Source organism: Dermochelys coriacea, chromosome 9, assembly GCF_009764565.3.
Source record: "Dermochelys coriacea isolate rDerCor1 chromosome 9, rDerCor1.pri.v4, whole genome shotgun sequence".
Lineage (NCBI taxonomy): Eukaryota > Metazoa > Chordata > Testudines > Dermochelyidae > Dermochelys > Dermochelys coriacea.
In genome coordinates this window covers 11,755,900-11,782,459 of record NC_050076.1, presented here as the reverse complement: position 1 = coordinate 11,782,459, position 26,560 = coordinate 11,755,900, and the positions used below count along the sequence as shown (strand labels likewise).

Sequence of the window (26,560 nt, the reverse complement as noted above, 5' to 3'; positions counted from 1 at the left end):
TTCCCTACTGAGCTCTCTGAAGGATGGTTTAACTCAAAGCACTCTACATCGGCAAGCGTAGCCATGCTCTTTGGCAAATATTAGTGTAGATCTTCATAATGGGGTACTTCCTCTCTTTGCTTACTATCTCTGATAAGCTTTAAAACTAGACTGACATTTAAAGTATCACTGACATCTGACTTAGCACTCAATGGAATGAACAGGGCGTTCAAATTTCAGAGCATTTGTTTCAGGCTCTCTGCAAACTCAGACACTGCAGCATGCTTTACATTCAGGCCACCTTTTGAAAGTTCTGCATAACAGGAGAGGTTTTTTGTTTGTTTTTTTTTTAAATGAAAACAGACTTTATAGAACAGCACTGCTGTATGCAATCTGGAAAGTTTTATTATACTCTCTGCCATACTTAGTATCAGATACCGCAAAATTTCATTTTACCTTAAACAGCATACATTTATGTGTTCATGATTATTCAATTAGTTCTCTGTTTGACATCTTTCACACAAATCCTATTACAAAACACTAGGTTGCAAAACACAGAAGTTTCACACACACGAACACGCACACAGTCAGATAAGTATACCAAACTATATATTTAAGAAAGATTAAATAAAGGATTCAAACCTAATCTTCATATGAAGGGGGGAGTGTCATTTTTTGGTGGGCTCTAGAGAAAGAATTTTTAAATTGTCCAAGATTACTGTAGCGTTATCCATGCTTTATAAAAATAAAGCAAATTCATTCAGGGTCTGCATTAACCTATCCATTGATATTAACATGATTAAGAGTTCTGAAGCAAAAAAAAAAAAAATGCTCTGCATTAGCATTGAACCTCTCTAGGTAAATGTTTATGCTGCACAATAATGGAAGCGTCAAATGTGACTTCACCACAGACACTAGATTTCTTACCAATTTGACAAGGCTTTTTTAACTGACTTCTAAAATTAGAAGCAGCAAATCAACTGACCCTGCCTTAGGACTTATTCAAGGGCCTGATTTACAGTTTTGGCAGAGAAGACAGTAACAACTGAGTAAGATTTACAATATGCTGTACAAGTTTTACATGTATTTCCAATATCACCTTTAACATTTTTACAGTCATACAGCTTTGTAGCATTCCTTAAAGATGTAATACTCCTTCTTACAAGAGTGCCACCCAGTGTACGTACACAGTTCTACAGACCAAAAATATTTTTTAAGTTTTTCCAGGGAGACTTCTAAGAATCACAACGACAATCCCAGTTTTTCAGAATTCAGGAGAATAGATAATCAGACAAATTAAACAGCAGATAAAGCTATCTAGGGAACAAGAAGAAAGTTTAGATAATGAAAAGGCTAAAACTAAATATACAGAATTAAATTTATAAAAAACACTGTGGCCAACAATGTAGTTTTTAATGACCTGATCATTACTCAATAAAACATCCCAAGTCCTGAAAACTGGGCTAAACAAGAAATCTGGTAGTGTACTTTGGACCTCTGACATAAGGATAGGATTTTCAATATACAGCTAATTTTGAATCTCAAATCAAGGCTTTCATAATTTGCATGTGTAATCATACAAAGTGTGTACTTCAGATATGTATTTATGAGAACTGGGGCAATACTCTTTCACTGGTTTAAAAACAAACATATTATACACCTCAAGGCTTTTTTCAATTTCAATTTAATTTTGTCATACTATTAATCTCATATTACAGAAATACTAAAACATTTCTGCATAGATTTGCTCCATTTGTTTTTAGTCTGTTCACATACTTTTCCCCTAAATAAAGAAAAGGTAACCTTGTAAAAATATAAACTGATCGACAAATAGCCATTGTAGGGTTAGGTTGTGCATAAACCTCTCACATGAATTTGTTGCAACAAACATTAAAAATGTACACATCATTAAAAGGATTTAACCAACTGAAAGTGCATGCTTTATGAAGATTTTTTGTTACTGCAGACTAGAACTGCATATGCAATTCATAGTAAGCCAACTGGGTACACCAGCATTAACTAATAGCTCTCTCCACTAACATATTACTATATATCTTTTTTGCATCATTCTCAACATATCTAATGGAATTCTGTGAGCAGACTTTCCTTTTTCCACTCTCCCACTGTGAACCTAAGTAACTCTGCAGGAGCTCGCCCTAACACAGCAGGGCAGGCAAGAAACCTTTTTTGGATTAACACAAGTAGCACTAAAGCAGCATAATTTTCAATTTGCTGATGCTCAACCACATGGCAGGTTTTTGGCAATTTTTTTCCAATTTAAACCAAACCAAAATTTCCTACTTTTTACAAGATTCAAAATCTTGAGTGTTAATATTTACTTTTATCCCTAGAATAACACCAAGTTTCTGTGGAAGAAAGGAATTTGGTTCTCAAAGTTAGCAACATAACTCAATAGAGTTGATAATTAAATTGCATAGGTGTATTGTACTTAACAGAAAGGAGCTGCAAGCACTTTTCCTGGAGACATGGAGTGATACTTTCAGTTTAGCCCTATGTTATAATCCCCCCATAGGAAAAAAAAAGTATGGGGTTCCATTAATAGATTATACTTTTGCTAAATGCCAAAAAACAAATATAAATCTCTGTCTTACATTTCAGGAAGAAGGGAGATTTCCCTATCTATTCCATATATCTAAAAATAAAAAATGGGGTAATAGAAAATTGATCTGTTACTGACAATGAAGTGGGTAGGTTTAACTACTAGCGTTGATGTGACAAAGCCATTTTCAGGATCATTACTCAAAGGGTGATATACTCCATCTGCATCAGCAGTAACATCATTTTCAATACTGAACCTATTATTGATAGCCATTACCAGCAACATGGCAATGACTTCCTAGTACAGAGTGGGTTCCCTAGCCAGAGGGTATCTTGTTCCTCTAATCTGTGTTTCTGTGATTAACGTTAGCATTTGTTAAATATAACACACTACAATACTTCAGTCTGCAGTTCTGAAACATTTCCCACCTAGAAATGTCAACAACAAACCAAAAAGAAAAAGAGTACTTGTGGCACCTTAGAGACTAACAAATTTATTAGAACATAAGCTTTTGTGAGCTACAGCTCACTTCATCGGATGCATCCGATGAAGTGAGCTGTAGCTCACGAAAGCTTATGCTCAAATAAATTTGTTAGTCTCTAAGGTGCCACAAGTACTCCTTTTCTTTTTGCGAATACAGACTAACACGGCTGCTCCTCTGAAACAACAAACCAGTTATTGTAAGGAGCAGGAACCGCTCTGCTTATGCTTCAGGGAGAGGTGCCTTTACTGGAGCTTCAGGCTGCCTGTTCCAGAGAGAAGAAAGCGACCTTGCTCAGTTCAGCCCCACTTCCTACCCCACAGAAATGCAGGGCTAAGGTCTGGAACACTTGGGGCCTCTCACGTTCATAAGGTTTGAGTAACCCCGCTCACCTGTCTTGAAACAAGTCAGTTGCTTTAGGAGCATTTGGCTTGAAAGACCCAGGGACCACACGATCCTTCTTTCAAAAAGGAAAGAAAAAACACAAAAAAAAAACAAAAACACCACACTCACCGGGGCTGGGCTTCCCCCAGCGCCACAGATCCCCTTCGCTCCTCCAGGAAAATGAGTAATCCAATACAACCACAACCGCAGCCTCCGTGAACACCGGAGGCCGTCAGCGCTTCGGCCCCCAGCTCCCCGGGGCGGGGGAGCCAGCTGCCCCTCTGGCTCACAAGACAGGAGGGCGCCGCGCCCGCCTCTCCGGAGACTCCCCGCTCACCCCTGGAGGGAGGCTGCTCTCCAGTCACCCCCCGCCCACCAGCCTCCTCCCCAGATTATTCAGCCCCAAAGGCCCGCATCACTCCCCGCATCAAGGGGGATCCTCCCCATCTACCTCCAAACGCCCCCCCCCCGCCTAGGGGCCACACCCAAGAACCCCCCCCCCCACACTCTCCTTAGGGGCCGCCACCTCGGCGCCGCAGGCCTCTGCGCGCGCATACCGCACCAGGCCCGGCCACCCCGGGGAAGGGGGGGAGAGAGGCGAGGCGCGGCCGCCACCCCCGCCCCAGTTGGCGGCCCCCTTGGGTCCTTGCGTGGGGAGAGTCGCTGCCCAGGCCCGGCGGCGGGCAAGGGAGGCCGCGGGGCGCACTTACCTGAGGGAAGCTCCCTGCCAGCCAACCGCGCTCCGGGCCGCTCCTAACGCCGGGCGGGACCGCGCATGGCCCAGCGGGCGGGGGAGGAGAGAAGGAAGAAGAGAGACGGGGCAGCCGCGCCTTCCGAGCAGGCCGCTGACAAACCAGCGGCGCCTGCCGCGCCCGCCTCCGCTAATTCCGGCTGGGCTGCAGCAGCTCCGCCCCCGCTGCGACAGGATGGTACGGCCCAGGGTGGAATAGTACAGTCCAAGGGGCGGGGCACGGCTAGCGGGCTTTCTACGGGTAGCGGGGAGCCGGCCGTGCGCGCGCCAAGCTGCGCCATGTGGCCGGGGGCCCCCGCCCCGCGCTACATCTTTAATCCGGAGCGCCACTCGCCTTCCCCCCGACCCCGTTTACAGCGGGGTGTGGCCCGACCTGCGCGTGAGCCCTCGGGGGCTTCATTAGTGCAGAGTAGCTCCGTGCGTGTTTATCGTGCCTCCTGGCACAAACGTTTCAACGTGCAGCCCCCCTGGGAGTAATGTGCCTAGCAGCTCCCGGAGCATTACATTGGGCACAAGGAAGCTATGGCCATGTTTCTTTCCTGCAGAACACCTCTGTCCTTGTTGAAGGCATCCTACCACTGCGGGCCGTAAATGTGGTGTCGAGCTGCACTCTTAATTTCATGCATAATTTCCCATGCATCTGTTTGGCAGGTTGAGGCTGATGCCACTCATACATCTCTTTAATTAGTTTAGGGCAGCTATAGCAAGTATAGGCAGTGGAGGTATAGACATGACACGCCTAGGCTCTGAGCAAGACACGGTGAGGTAGATAATATCTTTTAGTGGACCAATTTTGGGGAATGAGAGACATACTTTTAAGCCACACACACAGTGCTCACCTTCAGGTTAGGTAAAAGGTGACATATGCATGCATAAAAAGAAAAGTAGTACTTGTGGCATATAGGGTGGTGTATGCATGCATACACATTCAGTATATAATATGGAATAGTGTGACCAGACAGGAAATGTGAAAAATCAGGAGAGGATGGGGGGTAATAGGAGCCCATATAAGAAAAAGATCCAAAAATCAGGACTGTCCCTATAATATCAGGACATCTGGTCACCCTAGTATGAACCTCTATAAAGGCTTCCTTTAGTACACCATGTTTCACAGTAGCAGCCATGTTAGTCTGTATTCGCAAAAAAGAAAAAGAGTACTTGTGGTACCTTAGAGACTAATAAATTTATTTGAGCATAAGCTTTCGTGAGCTACAGCTCACTTCATCGGATGCATTCAGTGGAAAATACAGTGGGGAGATTTATATACACACACAGAGAACATGAAACAATGGGTTTTTATCATACACACTGTCAGAAGAGTGATCACTTAAGATGAGCTATTACCAGCAGGAAGGAGGGGGGGAAGGAAGAAAACCTTTTGTGGTGATAATCAAGGTGGGCCATTTCCAGCAGTTAACAAGAACGTCTGAGGAACAGTGGGGGGGGGGGGGAAGAAATAACATGGGGAAATAATTTTACTTTATGTAATGACTCATCCCCTCCCAGTCTCTATTCAAGCCAAAGTTAATTGTATCCAGTTTGCAAATTAATTCCAATTCATCAGTCTCTCATTGGAGTCTGTTTTTGTTGAAGGATAGCCACTCTCAGGTCTGTAATCGAGTGACCAGAGAGATTGACGTGTTATCTCATTGGTTTTTGAATGTTATAATTCTTGACATCTGATTTGTGTCCATTTATTCTTTTACATAGAGACTGTCCAGTTTGACCAATGTACATGGCAGAGGGGCATTGCTGGCACATGATGGCATATATCACATTGGTAGATGCACAGGTGAATGAGCCTCTGATAGTGTGGCTGATGTGATTAGGCCCTATGATGGTGTCCGCTCAATAGATATGTGGACAGTGTATGCAACGGGCTTTGTTCCTGGGTAGGTTCCTGGTGGTTCTGTTGTGTGGTGTGTGGTTGCTGGTGAGTATTTGCTGTAGGTTGGGGGGCTGTCCCCACGTTATTTCTCCCACCCCACCCCCCACCGTTCCTCAGACCTTCTTGTTAATTGCTGGAAAGAGCCCACCTTGATTATCATCACCACAAAAAGTTTTCCTCCTTCCCCCCCTCCTTCCTGCTGGTAATAGCTCATCTTAAGTGATCACTCTCCTTACAGTAAAGGAGTACTTGTGGCACCTTAGAGACTAACAAATTTATTAGAGCATAAGCTTTCGTGAGCTACAGCTCACTTCATCGGAAATGCATCCGATGAAGTGAGCTATAGCTCACGAAAGCTTATGCTCTAATAAATTTGTTAGTCTCTAAGGTGCCACAAGTACTCCTTTACTTTTTGCAAATACAGACTAACACGGCTGCTACTCTGAAACCTCTCCTTACAGTGTATATGATAAAACCCATTGTTTCATGTTCTCTGTGTGTGTATATAAATCTCCCCACTGTATTTTCCACCGAATGCATCCGATGAAGTGAGCTGTAGCTCACGAAAGCTTTTGCTCAAATAAATTTGTTAGTCTCTAAGGTGCCACAAGTACTCCTTTTCTTTTTTTAGTACACCATATCTGTCTTCTTTCGTAGGGCTGGTGTAGACTAGCAACTACAATTTCACTTGTGCATCTCATGCATAACATCTACATGCAAGTTCAACTGGCTGTCTAACCCTGAATTGTAAACGTGTAAATCTACATGCACATGAGCCAATAAATTATTTTCTTGCTAAGCACCCCATATAAAATTTAAATTTGCTACCTGGCATGTCTACTGAAGTATACCACACCTGTATGCATTTGTAATTTTGGACAACATTCTAATATCACATGAAAAAAACCCAAACAGCCAGCTTATTGGGTGGAGGGGATTGTTGGGAAACAGGGTGGAGTTGGTAGGAGTAGAATCCTCACTTCAACCAGAAAGGCAGGCCTGGGGCATCCTCAGAGCCCAGCCATATCTATCTATTGCTGGGTAATACAAGGCGCAGCAAAGCATGCCACTATCCTCCCACATTCCTCCTCTCTGCACTGATCTGCAGAAACCGACCACTGAGACTTCCATGGCACCCAGGAAACTGTGGAGTATCCCTATGCAGATTTTACACCACTTTTGCCTATAGCAACTCTGTTTAAAGCTGTTTTGGCCCTTGCATTGGCACATAAGGCATCTCCAGCTTTACCCCTTAGCGTGAGATATGCACCTAGATACATAATAAGATATGCATCACACTTAACAACAGTTGCATGCTTTTATTTCAGTGGGTGTGACAATTTTTAAGGGCCATCATTAAACTGGTGACTGCCCCTCTAAATCTCTACAAAAACAGTTAAAAGAAATTCTATACAAAAGAAGCATTTACATATTGGCTGGGTTTGTAGACCGTTTGTTAATACTGACTGCACCATTTAACATTATCAAGAAAACTGGCAGGCACTGAGACTTTGTCTCCAGGCTGGATTTCTGATGCATCATGGCAGTATAGAATCTGAGCTTCCCTCTTGCCTTTAAAATATTCCCCCGAACAGCAGCTGCAGCAACCACTGACCTAGCTTATTAAATGCATCCACCAAATAAAATAGTATGCACATTACAGGAGATTCAATACTTGCAGTTTCCTTTTGCTGCTGCTAATATTGCTTTTAAAATCCATCCAGAAAATCACAAAATAAATGCATCCCTTGTATTTACTTACACAGAAGCCTTGATTGCACAGGAGCAATTTCTTTCCCACTTTCCATGGACTGATCCAACATGACAGACAGTTGCTATGGATTCGCATCTCTGACGTCAGAAGATTTAAAGAGAAAGAGCTCTTGGGATAACTACAGAAAGGAATATGATTAAGGATGGGATTTGAGAAAAGGATGTGACTAGAATAGGGTTTCTCATCCTTTTTCATACCATGTCATTACCCCATTTATACACTTACAGCTGAGATTTATTTCGGGTTTCAGAGTAGCAGCCGTGTTAGTCTGTATTCGCAAAAAGAAAAGGAGTACTTGTGGCACCTTAGAGACTAACAAATTTATTAGAGCATAAGCTTTCGTGAGCTACAGCTCTGTAGCTCACGAAAGCTTATGCTCTAATAAATTTGTTAGTCTCTAAGGTGCCACAAGTACTCCTTTTCTTTTAGCTGAGATTTAGCAATCCTTTCTAAGGCCTGTTCTACAAAGATTTGGTATTGTTTTGCATCAGAACTGGCTGCTATGGGTTTGCAGGCCCTGAAGTTTGTAAAGCTTCAGATTCAATTGTAATGCACTTTGGCATGGTTGAATTTTGCATGAACTCATAGGCAAGGATGGATTTGATAGGTTCATGTTTGCATGACGTTCACACGAGTTCTGAGCAACCAGATGTGGCCATATGAGAGTACTATGCGACTTGTCCCAATGAACTTGAGAATTTGAAGTACAACACAAAGAACAGATTCAGAAATTTAATAGCTGTCCAGAGAGAGCAAAAATGCCTTTAAAAAGCTTTGCTGAACAGTTTTTGTGCCTGTCAACTGTTCACATGAACCAGTGTTGGTTCACAGACAAGCCCAAGTCAAACCAAGTGTTATAGCCAACTCACTCTAATTTAGATTCTTCTCTTAAAAGTTACGTAGGTTGAGAGGCAGCCCCATCTCCTTTACAAAAGGGAGAGCAGTATTTTGTTGCCAGTAGTACTGTAGTAGTGGGAAAATAATGCTCAGTCTATTGAATCAGTTTCTAAAAAGAATTATGTTTGCATAAAGCCTATGTGAGGTGAATATAAACAGTAAAACTGAATGAACTACAGCTCAGGTACCAAAAGGAGAAGCTTAATTATCACCGGTTTCAGAGTAGCAGCCGTGTTAGTCTGTATTCGCAAAAAGAAAAGGAGTACTTGTGGCACCTTAGAGACTAACAAATTTATTAGAGCATAAGCTTTCGTGAGCTACAGCTCACTTCATCGGATGCATTTGGTGGAAAAAACAGAGGAAAGATTTATATACACACACACACACACAGAACATGAAACAATGGGTTTATCATACACACTGTAAGAAGAGTGATCACTTAAGATAAGCCATCACCAGCAGCAGGGGGGGAAAGGAGGAAAACCTTTCATGGTGACAAAAACCTTTCCTTTTCTTTTTAATTATCACCAGAACTGTTCTGTTTCAAAGAAGAAATTAGCTATGCATCACAGCTGATGCCCTCCCATTAGCAATGAATTGAATACCTGTTAAGTAATAATCCCGCAATGAGAAACTAAAAATGGAGTTTATTTACAGAATTTTGAGACAGAAATAGATTTGCTAAATACATGACACTGCATTTAAATTATTTTCTTGTATATTGATGATTACTTTGTTTCCCTAGAACAGAACTTGACAGAGACCCTGGATATTAGGTGAGCCACAGAGTAAGAGGGAAACAAAAACAGGAGAAAAAGGAAAAGGAAAGATCCTGTGATATGACATGTATGATCTCAGTACAACGTATGATCTCAGGACAATTGCCACAACAACTGCTCCTAATTGGCACCCTCTCTGAAACTCTCAGGAGAGAAGCCAACATTTCTCACTCACACCCAGCCAAGTGGAACCAATATAGACTACAAAGCCTTTGCATTCCTGAATGCCTGCAGCCAAATTACAATCCACTCCCGAGTTCCCTCTCTTTCCTGTTCCTGAGTGATATGTTACTTATAACTGCTTTACGGGAGTGGAGAGCTTGCAAGAAAGCCCCCTCATCAGTGCCCCAGGGCGCGGCCTTCATTTTTCTGCTGGTGCTCAGCAGTGTAGTGCATAGGGTGGCCCACAGCCAGGGAAGCGGCATGTATGCGTAGGGTGAGGGGTCTGCGGTCAGCCCCATGTTCTGAATGCCAGGATATTACATTGGCAGGAACACTGGCTGCTACCATTGCACATGTGTAACTAGGGGCACCTGCTCACCATGCTCCCCATTACCACTGGGGCTTATTTGCCTCTCACATTGGTAAGAATCAGGAGTAATTTCAATGAAGTTAGTGGATTTGCACCAGTATAAACCTGGTATATGAGAGAGGAGAATCAAGCCTATTATATACCTCTCAAAGCTTTAGTGACCCCAGTACTGAGAGGTGAATTCATACCTGATGTAGGGACAAAGGGTCAAATAGGTAGCACCTCCCCTATTCAATGGCTGCCAGGTAACATGTCAGTTTCAACACAGGCTAGGGCACCTATGAGAGCTGCTCTAACTCATACCCTCCATTACCATAGCCTGTACTAGGCTTCAGAGTAGCAGCCGTGTTAGTCTGTATTCGCAAAAAGAAAAGGAGTACTTGTGGCACCTTAGAGTAACAAATTTATTAGAGCATAAGCTTTCGTGAGCTACAGCTTATGCTCTAATAAATTTGTTAGTCTCTAGGTGCCACAAGTACTCCTTTTCTCTTTGTACTAGGCTTGTGGCAGTGGTGAACAGTGGGATGAAAGGCTGCTTATTAGGTCATAACTCCTCCCACTGTATGCTGTCCCAACATGCTGACTGAGCCAGAAGTTCTTCAGTGGAGTACACAGAACGTACATAGCTACTACAAAGTAATTATTGTGCAATCCTGAGTAGGACCATAACACTTGGGTGGTGCACCTGCCTCTTTCCCCTTTCCAGCACACTTCTGCCTCATAATAGGCATAACTGAGTCTTAGATATTTAGTAAGAGGATTTCACAGTCATAGTATCTGGGCCAGGCTTTGGGGTTAGGCAACCCTCATATTTTTCTGACATGATACTACTGTAGTATTGGTTTCAGAGTAGCAGCCGTGTTAGTCTGTATTCGCAAAAAGAAAAGGAGTACTTGTGGCACCTTAGAGACTAACAAATTTATTAGAGCATAAGCTTTCGTGAGCTACAGCTCACTTCATCGGATGAGCTGTAGCTCACGAAAGCTTATGCTCTAATAAATTTGTTAGTCTCTAAGGTGCCACAAGTACTCCTTTTCTTTTTACTGTAGTATTGATACATGACTTGATAAAACACAATATACACTGTAAAAAAGCAGATCATTGCTTACATTGCATTGAGTCATAACAACGGAAATGTTTATGCACATCCCTTACTTCACCAACTGACTCAGCTAACAAGCCTGATATTTTAATAACTGTGTCCTGGTTGTAAAGAATACACGTGTGCTTCTCAGTTGAAGACATCTGTCCTTCACTTATTCAATGGACAGGTGTCATTCAGGAACATATTTACCTTGCATTTAATGAGTGATCCCACTGCAAACATCAAAGGTAACAGATCAAGACTGGACTCAACTTTGTTTTTCTTTACCAGAAAAGAAAAAACCTTGTTCAGAGAGTCACTAGACGACTGCAGAAGAAGTTGCTTAACCATCTTTCATAAAAGGGGGAAATTGTCACGAGGACGTAAAAATTGCTGCAGATAAGGCAACTCTGCCCATCCAAACTGGTTCCCTTAAAGTTTCTCTCAACTCCACATCCTGATGGTAAACTTCAGTTGTGGGTGGGGATCACTAACAGGATACAGGCCTCAAATGAACACAGCCCTTTTTATCCTCTTTCAAAATGGAGCTTTGCGGAAGACTAAACTAGCATATTAGTAAATAAAAAGGAAAAAAAGTGTATGAACGTTTAACAGGGATGGAGCCCTGGAAAGGTCCATTTTCATTTTAACTGATTATATAATATGCCTCAGACCCTGAAAGGTATTTAAGTGCCTCATTATTCTTTGTCCTTCTACCCAAGAATCTCAAAACATCTTACCAAAAAATGTATCCTCCACTCCTCTGCGAGTCAGGAAAGTATCTTCATTTGCAGACGGGGAAAGTGAAACACACAGAACTTGATTCTCTGTTACCTTGTAGTTTGTTTAGTCATTGGGATCCATGCAAAAAGAATATGAAATGCTACTAAATCAGAATTCTCTACCCTCACCAGTGATAATATTTTACAAACATTTTCATCCAACTCCATGTAAGATCAGGGGCTTCAGATACTGGGGCCTTGTCGACAAGAAAATTACAGATTTAATTCAATAGGTTTAGAAACTTGATTTAGTTCAATTGGTGCCACCACTCTTGTTTCAGAGTGAGAATGCCTTAGATTGGTTTAAAGAAAAGGAGTACTTGTGGCACCTTAGAGACTAACAAATTTAAGGTGCCACAAGTACTCCTTTTCTTTTTGCGAATACAGACTAACACGGCTGCTACTCTGAAACCTGTCATCAGATTGGTTTAGTATGTCAGTAAGAAAAAACGATTACTTACCTTTCGTAACTGTTGTTCTTCAAGATGTGTTGCCCATGTCCATTCTATTCTAGGTGTGTGCACGCCCATTGTCAGAATTTTTTGCCTTAGCAGTACCCATAGGGCCAGCTCTGGCGCCCTCTGGAGTCTCGTGTTCATGCACCGGTATATAAAAGGCACAACTGGCCCTACGCCCTCTCAGTTCCTTCTTGCCAGTAACTCTGACAGCGGGGTAGGAGGGCAGGTAATGGAATGGACATGAGCAACACATCTTGAAGAACAGTTATGAATGCTAGGTAACCACTTTTTCTTCAAGTGCTTGCTCACGTTGATTCGATTACAAAAGCAGTATCACTGGATGTGGGTCAGAGTTAACGGTTGTGTGGCTTCCAATATTGCTCTACCAAAGCCATCATCATCCTGGGCCTGCTGCATGATCGTGTAATGGGATGTGAACGTATGGATGGACGACCAGGTAGCGGCCCTGCCAACATCTCAAATCAGCACCCGGGCCAGGAAGACTGCCGATGAGGCTTGGGCTCCAGTTGAATGGGCAGTGACAATCGCCGGCGGTGGTACTTTTGACTGTTCATAGCAAAACCTGATGCAGATGGTGATCCACAATGAAATTCTCTGAGCAGATGCAGGAAGGCCCTTTATTCTGTCTGCCACTGCGACGAAGAGCTGTGTCGACTTATGAAATGACTCAGTCTTTGGGTTCTTGGCCTAAAATTTTTGCAGATCCTGCACTTTTCTTTCATGTGTGACTCCTGCAAACACTTTAGGCAACTGCTGTAGGGGTCACTAACAGGCATAGGCTTACTAAACTTCAAAAACAGACTCCAACGAGAGACTGCTGAATTGGAATTAATTTGCAAACTGGATACAATTAACTTAGGCTTGAATAGAGACTGGGAGTGGATGGGTCATTACACAAAGTAAAACTATTTCCTCATGTTTATTCCTCCCTCCCCCCTCCGTTCCTCACATGTTCTTGTCAACTGCTGGAAATGGCCCACCTTGATTATCACTACAAAAGGTTCCCCTCCCCCCGCTCTCCTACTGGTAACAGCTCACTTTAAGTGATCACTCTCATTACAATGTGTATGGTAACACGCATTGTTTCATGTTCTCTATGTATATAAATTTCCCCACTGTATTTTCCAATGAATGCATCTGATGAAGTGAGCTGTAGCTCACGAAAGCTTATGCTCAAATAAATGTGTTAGTCTCTAAGGTGCCACAAGTACTCCTTTTCTTTTTACATGCTGAGCACGGTTTGAAGCACAGAGACCCGACATGCCCCACCAAGAGGCAAAGTAATTGCTAAGATTCTAACTAACTTAACACCTGACTTAACACTTAATTTCTAACTAACTATTGTCAACTATATACAAAGAGAACAGCCAGTAGCTAAGAAACCACTATCACACCTGCAAAGCAAGAGAAAGGCGCTCCAAGCAACCATTGGGACAGTAAGAAGGAACTGAGAGGGCGCCAGAGCCGGTTCTACAGATACTGCCAAGGCAAAAATTCTGACAACAGTGCATGTGGTCGTGCACACACCTAGAATGGAATTGACATGAGCAAGTACTCGAAGAAGAAATCAATTTTAACATAAATTTATATGAGGTACTCCTAAACTGAAATAATGTCCACATAAGGAGGTGGCACTGATTTTACAAAATCATTTCAAAATCAATTTATTTAAATTGCTACCATTTCCCGCAGCTCCCACTGGCCAGGAATGGCGAACTGCAGCCACTGGGAGCTGTGGGTGGCCATGCCTGTGGACGTTCAATGTAAACAAACTGTCTCGTGGCCTGCATTACCCTGACAGGCCGCATGCAGCCCAGGGGCTACAGGTTGTCCACCACTGCTCTAAGTCCCCACATCCAGGCTTTATCTAAACCCTGCTGACTCTTTCTGCATAACATCTCTAAGATGCAGCCTTTCCTATCCATTTACCACAACTAAAACCATCATCCAGGCTTTCATCATCTCATGCCTCGATTACTGCAACATCCTTCTCTCCGGCCTTGACAAACAATCTTGCTTTACTCACATCCATTCACAATGCTGCCGCAAAAGTCATTTTCCTAGCCTGTCACTTTTCCCACGTCACCAATCACTTTGCATCCCTCCACTGGTTCCCCTTCTCTATCACAAACTGTTTGTATACAAGCTGTTTGTATACAGGCCATTTTCAAGGCCCTTCACAGTCAGTCCTCACCTTACCAATCACCTCTCAGTCACTACCTAGCTGTCTATGCTTGTCTCCAACCTCCACTCAGAGGCAGATTAGGAGTTTGTGGGGCTCTGGGCCAGAGCAAGAGGGCCCCCCACCCCTTCCACCTGCAGTCTACCCCCCACCTTCCTTTGGTGCTCCTGCGATGGAAGTGGAGTTGGGGCATGGAGGTTTGCCCCGCCCCCTGCTCCTGTCGCGGGGAGCAGGGCAAGCCCCCATGCTCCAACCTGCTCCCCAGCAGGAGTGCTGGGCAGGCAGGCACAGTGGGTCAGGGCACAGTGGTGCCCATTTTTCCGAGGGGCCCCCAATTGGCCGGGGCACCTGGGCACAGGCACCGTTGGCGTAGTGGCTAATCCGCCACTGCCCACTTGTTAAATTTTCAAACACCTTCATGCTTTCTCCCATGCTGTCCCAACACTTGGAAGGCAATGCTTGTATGATCTGCAATGTTACCTCATTATTCACCTTCAAATCCCTCCTATAAGTTTTTCTTAGGTATCTCGTCTATAAAAAGCTTAACTACACAAAGGCTCCTAGTGGTCTAAAGAAACAGATTTAGAAACAATTTTGTAAAAATCAGTGCTACCTGGTTGTGGGGATGTTATTTCTGTTTAGGAGTGCCTTATGCTGACCAATATTCTCATTGTTTCCTTATACTCACCCATCTGTCTGGTCTTTTACTGAGATTGTAAGCCCCTAGGGGCAGGGACTATCTTTTGGTTCTGTGTTTGTGCAGAGCCTAGCACAACGTGATCCTAATACGTGTCTAATACAAATACATAATACTAGTAAAGGTTGAGAAGCTGCTGATTCAACAGGTCGCTGAGAACTCCTTCCAGCACAATTCTGCCAGTTTTTAAAAGCTGCCTTCATCCCCCCTGGATGGAAACTCTGTGCAAGGCCACGTCAGTTAGACCTACTCTGAGTTGAACTGGTGTTAGCGGTGGTAGGAGATTTTTTGGAAATTTCCTTAGTCTGGACAGTGCATGAGACAGCTCATCTAACCAGCCTCAGAAAATCTAAAAATATCAGTTAAGTCTCTGCAAATTCTTACCTCACTTCCTAAGAAATGCATAGTTCATCGTTAGCATGGTACTTTCCACGCTTCCAAACTGCCCACTATTTCACCAGCTTCATTGTTATCAGCCCATTATTTAACTTCTTTCTAAACCATCTCATGATATAGATGGTTAGCTGTGTTTTTCCAGGAGACAGATTTGAAAGCAAAAAAAAGCACACACACACACACACACCCTATAAATATTTAAAGGATCCCATCTATTGATCTTGCCAAAGAAAAACCAGGGCAGAGAATCACAACCTCTAGAGCAAACCTTAGGAAATCAGAGGAAAGAGTAGGCTGCTGTTTAGACTTCAGAATTAGTTTGTCCATTTAGCAATCCATTTTGTTTACTCTGTAAAAAAAAAAAAAACACACAACCTGTCTGATAATGACAGTGGTTTCTCAACAGCACTAATTCACAAAGGAACTGTCCTGCTGATTAGTTAGCTTAATCAGGTTTTCTTTGCAGTACATACAGTCCTTCCCTTTTATAGAATCATAGGACTGGAAGGGACCTCGAGAGATCATCTAATCTAGTCCCCTGCACTCACGGAAGGACTATATTATCTAGACTAGACTATTCCTGACAGGTGTTTGTCTAACCTGCTGTTAAAAATCTCCAATGATGGCAATTCCACAACCTCCCTAGGCAATTTATTCCAGTGCTTAACCACTCTGACAGTTAGGAAGTTTTTCCTAATGTCCACCTTAATCTCCCTTGCTGCAATTTAAGCCAATTGCTTCTTGTCCTATCCTCAGAAGTTAAGAACAATAATTTTTCCATCTCCTCCTTGTAACAACTTTTTATGAACTTGAAAACTTATGTCCCCTCTCAGTCTACTCTTTTCCAGACTAAACAAAAGCAATTATTTCAATCTTCCTTCATAGGTCATGTTTTCTAGACCTTTAATCATTTTTGTTTCTCTTCTCTGGACTTTCTCCAATTTGTCCACATCTTTCCTGAAATGTAGCGTCCAGAACTGGACACAATGCTCCAGTTGAGGTCTAATCAGTATGGAGTAGAAGGGAAGAATTACTTCTCATGTCTTACTTACAACGCTCCTGCTAAAACAACCCAGAATGATGATTTTTTTTTATGCAACAGTGTTACACTGTTGACTCATATTTAGCTTACGGTCCACTATGACCCCCAGATCTCTTTCCGCAGTACTTCTTCCTTGGCAGTCATTTTTTTTTGTCCTCACCCTTTGTTTTGACTGATTGACAGAACCTCTTACTACTGCAATCTAGACAGTAATTCAGATGAGAAATTTTAATCCACACCTATGCCGGCCTTTATATTTACATTTTTCCCCATTAAATTCAGATTAACTGCTTCCTGGTAAGTGATACAGCCCTTGCTCTGTTTTCCCAGAGACCAATGAAGAAACTGGGATTGTTAAAAGCTTGCTTGCTTTATTGTTAAATGTACTCAATCTACTAAATGGGGTTACATATACCACCTTTGCTACCCTACAGCAAAGCACATGCTATGCCTTCAGGCTTTGCTTCCATGTTTGCCTGTTTCTTCCTAAACATGCTCTCTCTTTATCCTCGAGCTCTGGTTTTCATTCTTGCTTCTGTCTCACATAGATTTATTTCCAGAACACGTCAGTGGTTCAGCAGTGCAATTGAAGCAAGACGGAGCTTTTACTATTCTGTCAGCTGCTCTGCTTATATATAGGTGACCTTTCACAGTACCCAGTAACGGTGATCTTCCACCAGACAAGGTGGTGTCTTACATGAAACATCTTTGTGGTCTCAGTCTAATTCTTAACAGACAAGGGTCCAACCAGCATCACAAGAGACACTACCAATGACTGGTTTCAGAGTAGCAGCTCTGTATCCGCAAAAAGAAAAGGAGTACTTGTGGCACCTGAGAGACTAAAATTTATTTGAGCATAAGCTTTCGTGAGCTACAGTTCACTTCATCGGATGCACACAGTGAAAAATAGAGTGAGGAGATTTTATATACATAGAGAAAATGAAACAATGGGTGTTACCATACATACTGTAAGGAGAGTGATTAGGTAAGGTAAGCTATTACCAGCAGGAGTGGGAAAAAAATCCTTTTGTAGTGATAATCAAGGTGGGCCATTTCCAGCAGTTGAAAAGAACATGTGAGGAATGGGGGGGGGGGGAGGTAGGGGGGAAGGAGGGAATAAACATGGGGAAATAATTTTACTTTGTGTAATGACACATCCGCTCCCAGTCTTTATTCAAGCCTAATTTAATGGTGTCCAGTTTGCAAATTAATTCCAATTCAGCAGCCTCTTGTTGGAGTCTGTTTCTGAAGTTTTTTTGTTGAAGAATTGCGACTTTTAGGTCTGTAATCGAGTGCCCAGAGAGACTGAAGTATTCTCCGACTGGTTTTTGAATGTTATAATTCTTGACATCTGATTTGTGTCCATTTCCTTGTTGTCAGCCTCAGCAGAAGTTAAAGATGGAATGGCCATAGGGACCACATTTCCCCCCACCCCCTAAAGGAAGGCACTAGGTCAGGGTTTAGTCAGACTGGTGGGGGAAGAGTGCACTTTCTGTGCTTTATCAGCTGAACCTGTCCTGTTAAGAAACACCAGGCTTTGGTTTCCAAGGCTGTCAATACAGCATCTTTCAGGCACCTTTAAATTCAAATGATTTAAAATAGAAAAATCAAGGCAGTGAAAAATGTAATAAAAGTACAAGAATAAAACAAGGAAACTATCACTTGGAATCTGAAGAATCAGTGGCTGGAATGGAAGGTGACAAACTGATTGGTTTTTGAGGTCCAGTATAATCACTGACTATGCAATGAAGTCAGTTCACTCTGCAGTTAGGTCTTGGAGTCTCAACTCCAGATTCTCTGGAGGGAGCCAGGTGACTCACTGTGTGAGAAGAACAACTGAGCACCCATTGCAGCGCCACTTGAGTGGAAGAAAGCAATGAGAATATTATAAAATCTTTGTTCTGCAGATAGTTCTGTGTGACAAAAGTATAGTACTGATGCAAATATGTAAAATACTCAAAGAGCAGCTACCAAAAAAAAAAAAAAAGCCAAAAAAGTCTTTTGACTAACTTTGGTCTCTTCAGAGAATGGAGATGAGCGGCAGCACACAGTAATTATTACTGGGCCTCCCATTTTGAATATAACTTGCTAGTTCACAAAACTGATTCTGAGTTCTATTTGTGGATTTTCCTTTGGATTCTTGTCTTGGGATAGGAACTTTGGTTTAATACACATATGGAAGATTATGAGTGTCTGGCCTACGAATCCTGAAGATGCCATCAGGGATCTTGGGGTACCACACATGGGCCCCCCTTTTTCAGGCTTGCAAATCTATTCCCAATTATTAATAGCAATTTCTGTGTATTACTTGTCTTTGGGGCATACATGGCACGTTACCATACGCCCAACAGGATCCCTATTCCAAGGATTTTGCGGACAGCAGGAATGACTGAGTACAATATTGTGCAAACAAGAACCATGTCCATCAACACAGAGCAGTAGGTGATCATTTCAGATGAGTTCTTGGGTGCTTCTTAAGGAAGAGGGGGCATAATATATGTTAATGGAAAGACGGTTCTAGGCATATGGGGTGAAATGAATGAAGACAAAGAAGACAATACAGACAGTCATGAAAGAGACTTATGTCTTTAAGAGACAAAGCAGAGGTATTAAACAAACAATAATAATACCACCACCTAGTTCTTATATGGCACTTTTATCGATAGATCTCAAAGCACTTTACAAAAGGATCCCCATTATACCCATAGGGAAATGGAAGCATAGGGAGGTGAAATGACTTATCCAAAGTCAACAAGCAGACTAGTGGCAGAGCTGGGAATAAAATCAAGGCCTCCTGAGTCCCAGTCCAGTGCTTTATCCACTAGGAAACATTCCCATAGAAGAGGCAGTGCAGAAATTGACATAGACAGAATTATCAGAGAGTGTAGAATTATGGAGTACCATGAAGGTGAAGAGGAGAAATTTATTAGTTAAATGTTGACACCATGTTTATATATCACATTTGGTTTGTGCGAGCAATAAGTTTGGTTGTGTACATTTCAATTGGCTTCCCATCTTCTTCCACTTGAAATGGTAGAAGCATGTAGAGCAGCATGCTTGTAATGTTGGTAGTACTGTAATTTCTAAACAACTGTTGTCCAAGCACAGTAAAAATGTATTAAGGTACATTCTACGTTTTTTAATGGAAGATTGTTGAATTCAGCTATTGGCCAATACTTTAGAAAATGTCAATTCTTTATGAGCATATAAATTTGTACACTATCATCAGAGCACACAAATGAACAAATTTACACAACCAAAACCCTATTTCTCGCACAAACTGAATGTAATTTACATTTAGCCTGTGGAACTCCAAGCTACAAGACGTAACAGAGACAAAAATGATTTAGTGAGATTCAAAAAGAAGTTGGACATTTAAATGAATGAGAATAGCAGATGCAGTTTCACTAACTAGGATAACAATGACAAAAGCTATGAATTCTCATGCTTTGGGATATAAACTAATCTCTAATGGGAAGACATTTTCCCGTTGGCACACTACTGCATAATAGATGCATTATAGAAGTGTTTTGATTCCTCTGAGATATCCAGTTATTAGTAAGAGTAAAAGACAGGATACTGAACTACAGGGTTCATTATTCAGACTAATATAGCAATTCTCAGGTTTTGCCACTTAAGAGATTTTATTTCTCTTAATTGAAAGGATTTTTGGTACAAAGGTTGACTGAAAGGATTCATGAATGAGAAAGTCCAATACCAGAGGCTAATTCTTCCAGGGATAGAGACGAAGGCTGCTCTTAGCAAACTTTTCAACATGCCTCTGCCACTAACACTCAGCCTTGACCTCTATCAACCTTGTTTCTATGGCCTTGATCCTTCCTGACGGTAAGGCTGCCAGTCCCAATGAATTAGGGATGTTGGAAATCACATTGTGGCCTAGATTGTGCTAATACATCATTTCAAATGTGATCTGAGACAGATTTAAAAGCAGGCTGTAAGCAATGAAAATGAATTCACTACTGTGCCCTCAATTAGGTGATCAAGTCCTTTACAAGGAGTCATCTGGGAAAAGCGGGGGGGAGAGGGAGACGACCCATTTTTAAGAGGGGGATAAAGAGGAGGGGTCTCACATTCTAGTCAAATGAGATGATTTAAAGGACAAATGAAATAGTTTGTAGAACATAATTGTAAAACAGGGTTGAACTTAAATAATACTTGCACATACACAGTGCTGTTTATTCAAAGATTTCAAACTGCTTCACAATGGTGAATACCTTTCATTATCTATATTTTACACATGGGAAAGTGAGGAACAAAGTTCTGTAAGTGACTTGCCAATGGTGACCCAGTGAATCCATGACAGAGCTGCCTGAAATCAAATCCAGGTCTCCTATCTCCCCTGCTCTTGAGACTAAATACACTATATAACACACCAGCATTGCACTAGTCATGATGGGATGCAAGAGAAACAAAAAATTTGAAACTGAATACAAGAAACATGAAAATGATCAATCTTGTTCAGTCTCTGAATGAACAAAATGCAAAATGTAAAACAGCAAAAATAGTACACAAAGATTAAAAAAAATAATCTTTCCATTTTAATAAGCTACACTACCAATACCAAAAAGGACTTTTATGAGTATTTGATTTTCTTCTGATCATCACTTTCTAGCTTTTAGTCTAGAGGTCCCCAAAGTGTGGGGCACGCCCCACCTAGGGGCGCATGGAGGACTGTCCAGGGGGGCGTGGCAGGGGCCTGGGCCAGTCCCCACAGGGACAGAGAGGGAGCGTCACCCAGGCCCTCTCTGCTTCAGTCCCACCCTCAGTTGCATCCCCAGCTCTTGGCCCCATGCCTGGCTCCATCCCCAGCCTCAGCGCAGCTCCGCTCCTGACCCCACGCCAGGCCCCCAGCCTCGGCCACTGGCTGCGGCTCCATTCCTGGGATGGGGCTGAGGCTAGGGGCAAGACCGGGAGTTGAACAGCACCAGGCCGCAGGCCTGGCTGCCGGCCCCCACCGCAGCCCGGCTGTGGCTCCACTCCTGCCCCCGCCCTCAGCTGCAGCCCCACCCCTAGCTGCGTTCCCAGCCTCAGCCCCTTTACCCCCGTCCTCATCCACCTCCAAGCTCCAGCCGCAGCCCTGCTGCTGGCCACAGGGAGACAGGGGGGCATGGACAGGGGTAAGGGAGGGCGTGACCTTCAAAAGTTTGGGGACTGCTGTTTTAGTCAATTCATTGCATGAATGCAGGGTGTGAAATGCAAGCAAAAATATTGCACCATTTCTAATCCTTCACATATTCAGTATGTGTCATAAATCGGAAATCATCAGACTTCAGGTGTTTATTTTTATCATCAAAGAAAGGCAACCTCAAGGATACAAACTTGATTTTCACTCCAAAAATGCTCTGTTCCAGGGAAGACATTTGAAACATAGTACTGCCAACTGCGCCTTGACAGGCCCTACGTCTATGAGGAAAAAAACTATGGATGGAATAATTCATAGTCTCCTCCAGATCTTTCAGCAAAAGAATGTGTTTCATGACAAAGTAGGTTTGGGTTTTTTTACATTATGTATCAGTTCAGCGCTGGTGAAAGGTACCACTTGGACAGCCCTAGAATACCAAAGGCCTCCATCTACAGAACAGACAGAGCATGCGCAGCAGCAGCAGCTTAAGTTTCCCACAAACACCTTCAACACTGTATCTCAACTTTGACCTGAAGGAATCTCTTTGAATCAGTCAGTCACCTTGGCTCTAGGCTAAGACCGCAAAAAAGTAAGTCAGTTAGAGCCAACTGTAATGGGGTTTTTGCATTGTGGATATGCATGCCCTAGGAAATGGAGTGGGGCCATCAAGCATACTTCACATAATCCACCAACAGCCTTAACATGAAAAGAAAAGGAGTACTTGTGGCACCTTAGAGACTAACAAATTTATTAGAGCATAAGCTTTCGTGAGCTACAGCTCACTTCATCGGATGCATTTGGTGGAAAAAACAGAGGAGAGATTTATATACACACACACAGAGAACATGAAACAATGGGTTTATCATACACACTGTAAGGAGAGTGATCACTTAAGATAAGCCATCACCAACAGCAGGGGGGGGAAGGAGGAAAACCTTTCATGGTGACAAGCAGGTAGGCTAATTCCAGCAGTTACTACCTGCTTGTCACCATGAAAGGTTTTCCTCCTTCCCCCCCCTGCTGTTGGTGATGGCTTATCTTAAGTGATCACTCTCCTTACAGTGTGTATGATAAACCCATTGTTTCATGTTCTCTGTGTGTGTGTATATAAATCTCTCCTCTGTTTTTTCCACCAAATGCATCCGATGAAGTGAGCTGTAGCTCACGAAAGCTTATGCTCTAATAAATTTGTTAGTCTCTAAGGTGCCACAAGTACTCCTTTTCTTTTTGCGAATACAGACTAACACGGCTGCTACTCTGAAGCCTTAACATGGTAACAGTTTACAGTCACTATATGATCTGGGCTGGATGGGCATCATGCCAGAGAGGAGGAGGGTTCTATAAACTATTATCAATGCCTCTGAGCCATTCAAATCCCCATAATGTTGGCAAAGTAGAGGATTTTTTCACCCAGGCTTCTCTCAGTTGCCATGGGAGCACCTGCCCACCCTTCACCCTACTTGTGCTGAATCTGCATTTCCTTAATCACGGAGAGGGATTCAGGTTCTGATTCAAGGGCATTTAAAACCACAAGCACAAAGAAGTTTGATTTTTGTGACTTTTTGACTTGTTGCTTCCTGCATTGGCCCACCTCAACCTGACCACATCCAACTCGCTAAACACAGCCATGGTGCCTTTGCATAGCAATCCAAATAATCTTGGCAGATGTAATAAGAAAAATCAAGATTTTCAAGCAGGATAAAAGCCCAATTGAAAATGAAAGCTTCTTGATGATGGAGAGTGAGTAACAGACAAAGATGAGTGATCAGAAACCAATGACATTATACAATGTTGTCTAAAGTGTGGTACATACTGCATATATATTTTATGGCAAAGCTTAATGGTTCAGCCAGCACATCCATAATCTATTTCCAGAAGCATTCACTGATGCCCACTGAAAAAATTCCAATTGATAAAGTGCCAGAATCAGTTGCTCTCTTCACTTCGTGGGTACTATAAACATAAGAATGTTTTAAGCAGAAGTGTTTTTAATATACCCAAACATTCACAGAAGCAGCAATTCCCTCTTTGTAGCAGACAGCCACCTAGTAATTGGCATCCATTTGATGTTCAGTGCCATCAGGTAAACTGCCCTGTAAATTAACTATTAGATAGCAGAGCCGGAAGTGACTGGGACTATATGGCCATGGGTGAAAAAAGTCAGAGGAGAGGTAAACTGAAAATCTGGAATCTTCATCTCTGGTGGGCTGTTGAAACTGGAGCTTCTGAATCTCTTTTAAATTCCAAGTAGCTGAAAATCTTTTCCTTTTAAATCCCATCAACTTGACAGCTATGTTAAAAAAAATGCTTTTTTCCTGACAACTTGATTACCATATGAAGCACTAAAGGACAGACAGCATTTCTAATCTTTCCATTTAGCAGGGAAACTTAATATTTAAAACATTTCATGACATTTCCAAGGTCAATACAACACCATTATTTTCTCCTTAGAACTGTTAAAATGATTAATGTAGTGTTTTCAGTCTGAAACAAAATTTCAATTTTAAGATGCCAAATTCAACTCAGTTACACTGGTTTCAATCCAGAACAACTCCACTGAGCGCAGGATTTGGTTAGCTGTTTGCCTCACTGAAGTGAAGAACATTCGGTTTGATCCTATCTCATCAATTACCTTTGCCATTGAATTCAGTTGGAGCAGGGACGATGTTAGAGGGGAAAAAAATGTATATTTAAACTTCTAAGGCTAAAATGCGCTCACCTTACCCAGTTACAACTGCAGTGTGGGCCTTTGACAGTGAAAGGAGCATTTGGCCACTGCCCAGAATTATTGCTTGTTCTCATCCAAGCAGGAAGCTGGGAGCTTGAGCAGTAGCCCACGCACAATACCCTCATCAATCTCTCCATTATTCCAGCTACAGGAATTAACAATAAAGAGAGCAACCACCGTCAGAGACATCAAAGAGCCTTGGCTTATGTGCACACCTCCCCACTCTTAGTCATTCCCTTGACACCTGAGAGAGAGAGGGGTAAGCTAATGGCCCTGCCTTATATTCTTCCTAGTCCATTCTAGTTAGTGACATATAATAGAAGATCAGAAACCTATACAAATGTCATTAGACAAAGGGTGGTAATGTGGCATTGTAACACAGTCAGGGCACTGTTGTACTAAAACAGTCACCCAGCACGATCATTTTGCCTGTACAGGTAAGCCCTACAGACTTGATTCTCCTCTCATACCAATGTTAATCTGGAGTAACTTCATTTAAATCAGTGGCATTTACCGCCCAGGCAAGACTAGTGTGAGCAGAATCAGGCCCCAAGACAAGATGTAGAATCAAGCCACCAGCTCTTAACACTGGGGCCCAGTCCCAGCAAGCCTCTCCACCCCACTATGGAGATTCCAATTTCCCAGAAGACCCTTCCTTAATTTTTTTCCACTCCTTCCTTTCATGCTTTCTCCCATTAGTTTCAGTCCCCTCTTCTCAACTCCCGTGCCTCATCTTTGCTTTCCATCCATTTTCTTAGCAGTTCTAGAGGTCTCGGGTTAACTGAGGATTTTCAGTTTTCTTTGCCAAGACCTGGTTTTGCTGTGTGGTCTCCCAGTGTCCTCAGACAGCACCTCCTGCTGGTTGCTCTCTGCACATTTCCATTACATGAGGTCACCAGCCGTAGTCCCACCCCCTTGAGCCCACGCCAGGACTACTGTACTGATGGTCTCTTCCACCTACTTAATGAGCAGCCCTGATTCTACAAAGAGTAGGACTCTTTTCACCCTTTCCTCAGTGAAGCGACAGGAAGCAAAATCTTCCTTTTTTTCTTTCTTTAGAAGGGAGAATGTGTTTCTTAACTCTGCATCTCCTGGATTTTTGTGGGTTTTAATCATATGCTGATTGTTTTAATTTATGTGAGCTGTATGTCATAGTAGCTTTCCATCTGCCTCTTGATTTCATTCAGAATAGTTCAATAAAGAGTTACATGGAGTGGGACAAGTCTGTGCAGGAGACTGCCTCTCTCCCTGTGCACTCTGCAGACAGATGATATCAGCTGGGCCTCTCACCCTGGATTTTAACCCTGAAGGATGGGTCATTTTCTGTCATGGAGCATCCCAAACACATCCACAAATACATGGATTTTTGATACTGTTTTTTAGTAACTATACCTTAACATAATTAATTATTCACAATACAACCCATCATTGCCAAATCACCACAAAGATAAATCACTAGTAGGCATCTGAGACAGAATCAAGTTAACTATTTGCAATACTGATTGTTGAATTGATATTGGGTATTAACTTTTTTATAGGATGATTTCACTTAACATTCTTGTACATGTCTGACACCGCCAAGTTATAACAAACATCAGTTAAGTTTTCTGTAGAGTTCCATTGTTTTACAGTCCTGATTAAATTCCACTTGCAAGGCCTATGAAACAATCTAACAGTGCCATAACTGGTTGCTGAGGCCCTGCAGTACCGTGCAAGGAAAATATCCCTACTAGTTTGTGTCTGTCTCTTGCAGGATACAGTGCAGTTATTGTCTGTCTTCTTTCATGGTCAAATAGTTCCAATCAATGGGAGGATGTTCCCTCATTGCATGTGACTGGCAAAATATCAATGTGCATTGAAAACAGCTACTCTGCAACACACTTCTGAAGAAGCCAGTCCTACACACAATCTCAGAATAGCATAGATGGTCAGATGAATTGAATGAAGTATTCTCAGTATAAGGGGAATAGATTTTTTCCATAGTGCTTGAGAGTTTCAATTA

The 26,560-nt window shown here is 42.5% G+C and overlaps 1 protein-coding gene across 8 annotated transcripts in view; it reads right to left on the bottom strand.

Moving 5' to 3' along the window:
• GNB4 (G protein subunit beta 4) overlaps nucleotides 1-26,560 on the bottom strand; it is a 125,021-nt gene that overhangs the window by 44,869 nt on the left and 53,592 nt on the right. Inside the window, exon 1 of one of the 8 annotated variants that reach the window (XM_038415795.2) lies at nucleotides 7,806-7,882. The exons of 3 other annotated variants lie outside the window; for them this stretch is intronic. The gene's annotated coding sequence lies outside the window, so the exon portion shown is untranslated. Of the gene's footprint in view, nucleotides 1-3,412; nucleotides 3,758-4,114; nucleotides 4,521-7,718; nucleotides 7,883-26,560 lie in introns of those variants that run through there. 4 more of the 8 variants (XM_043491928.1, XM_043491927.1, XM_038415793.2 and 1 more) reach the window with 4 other exon arrangements.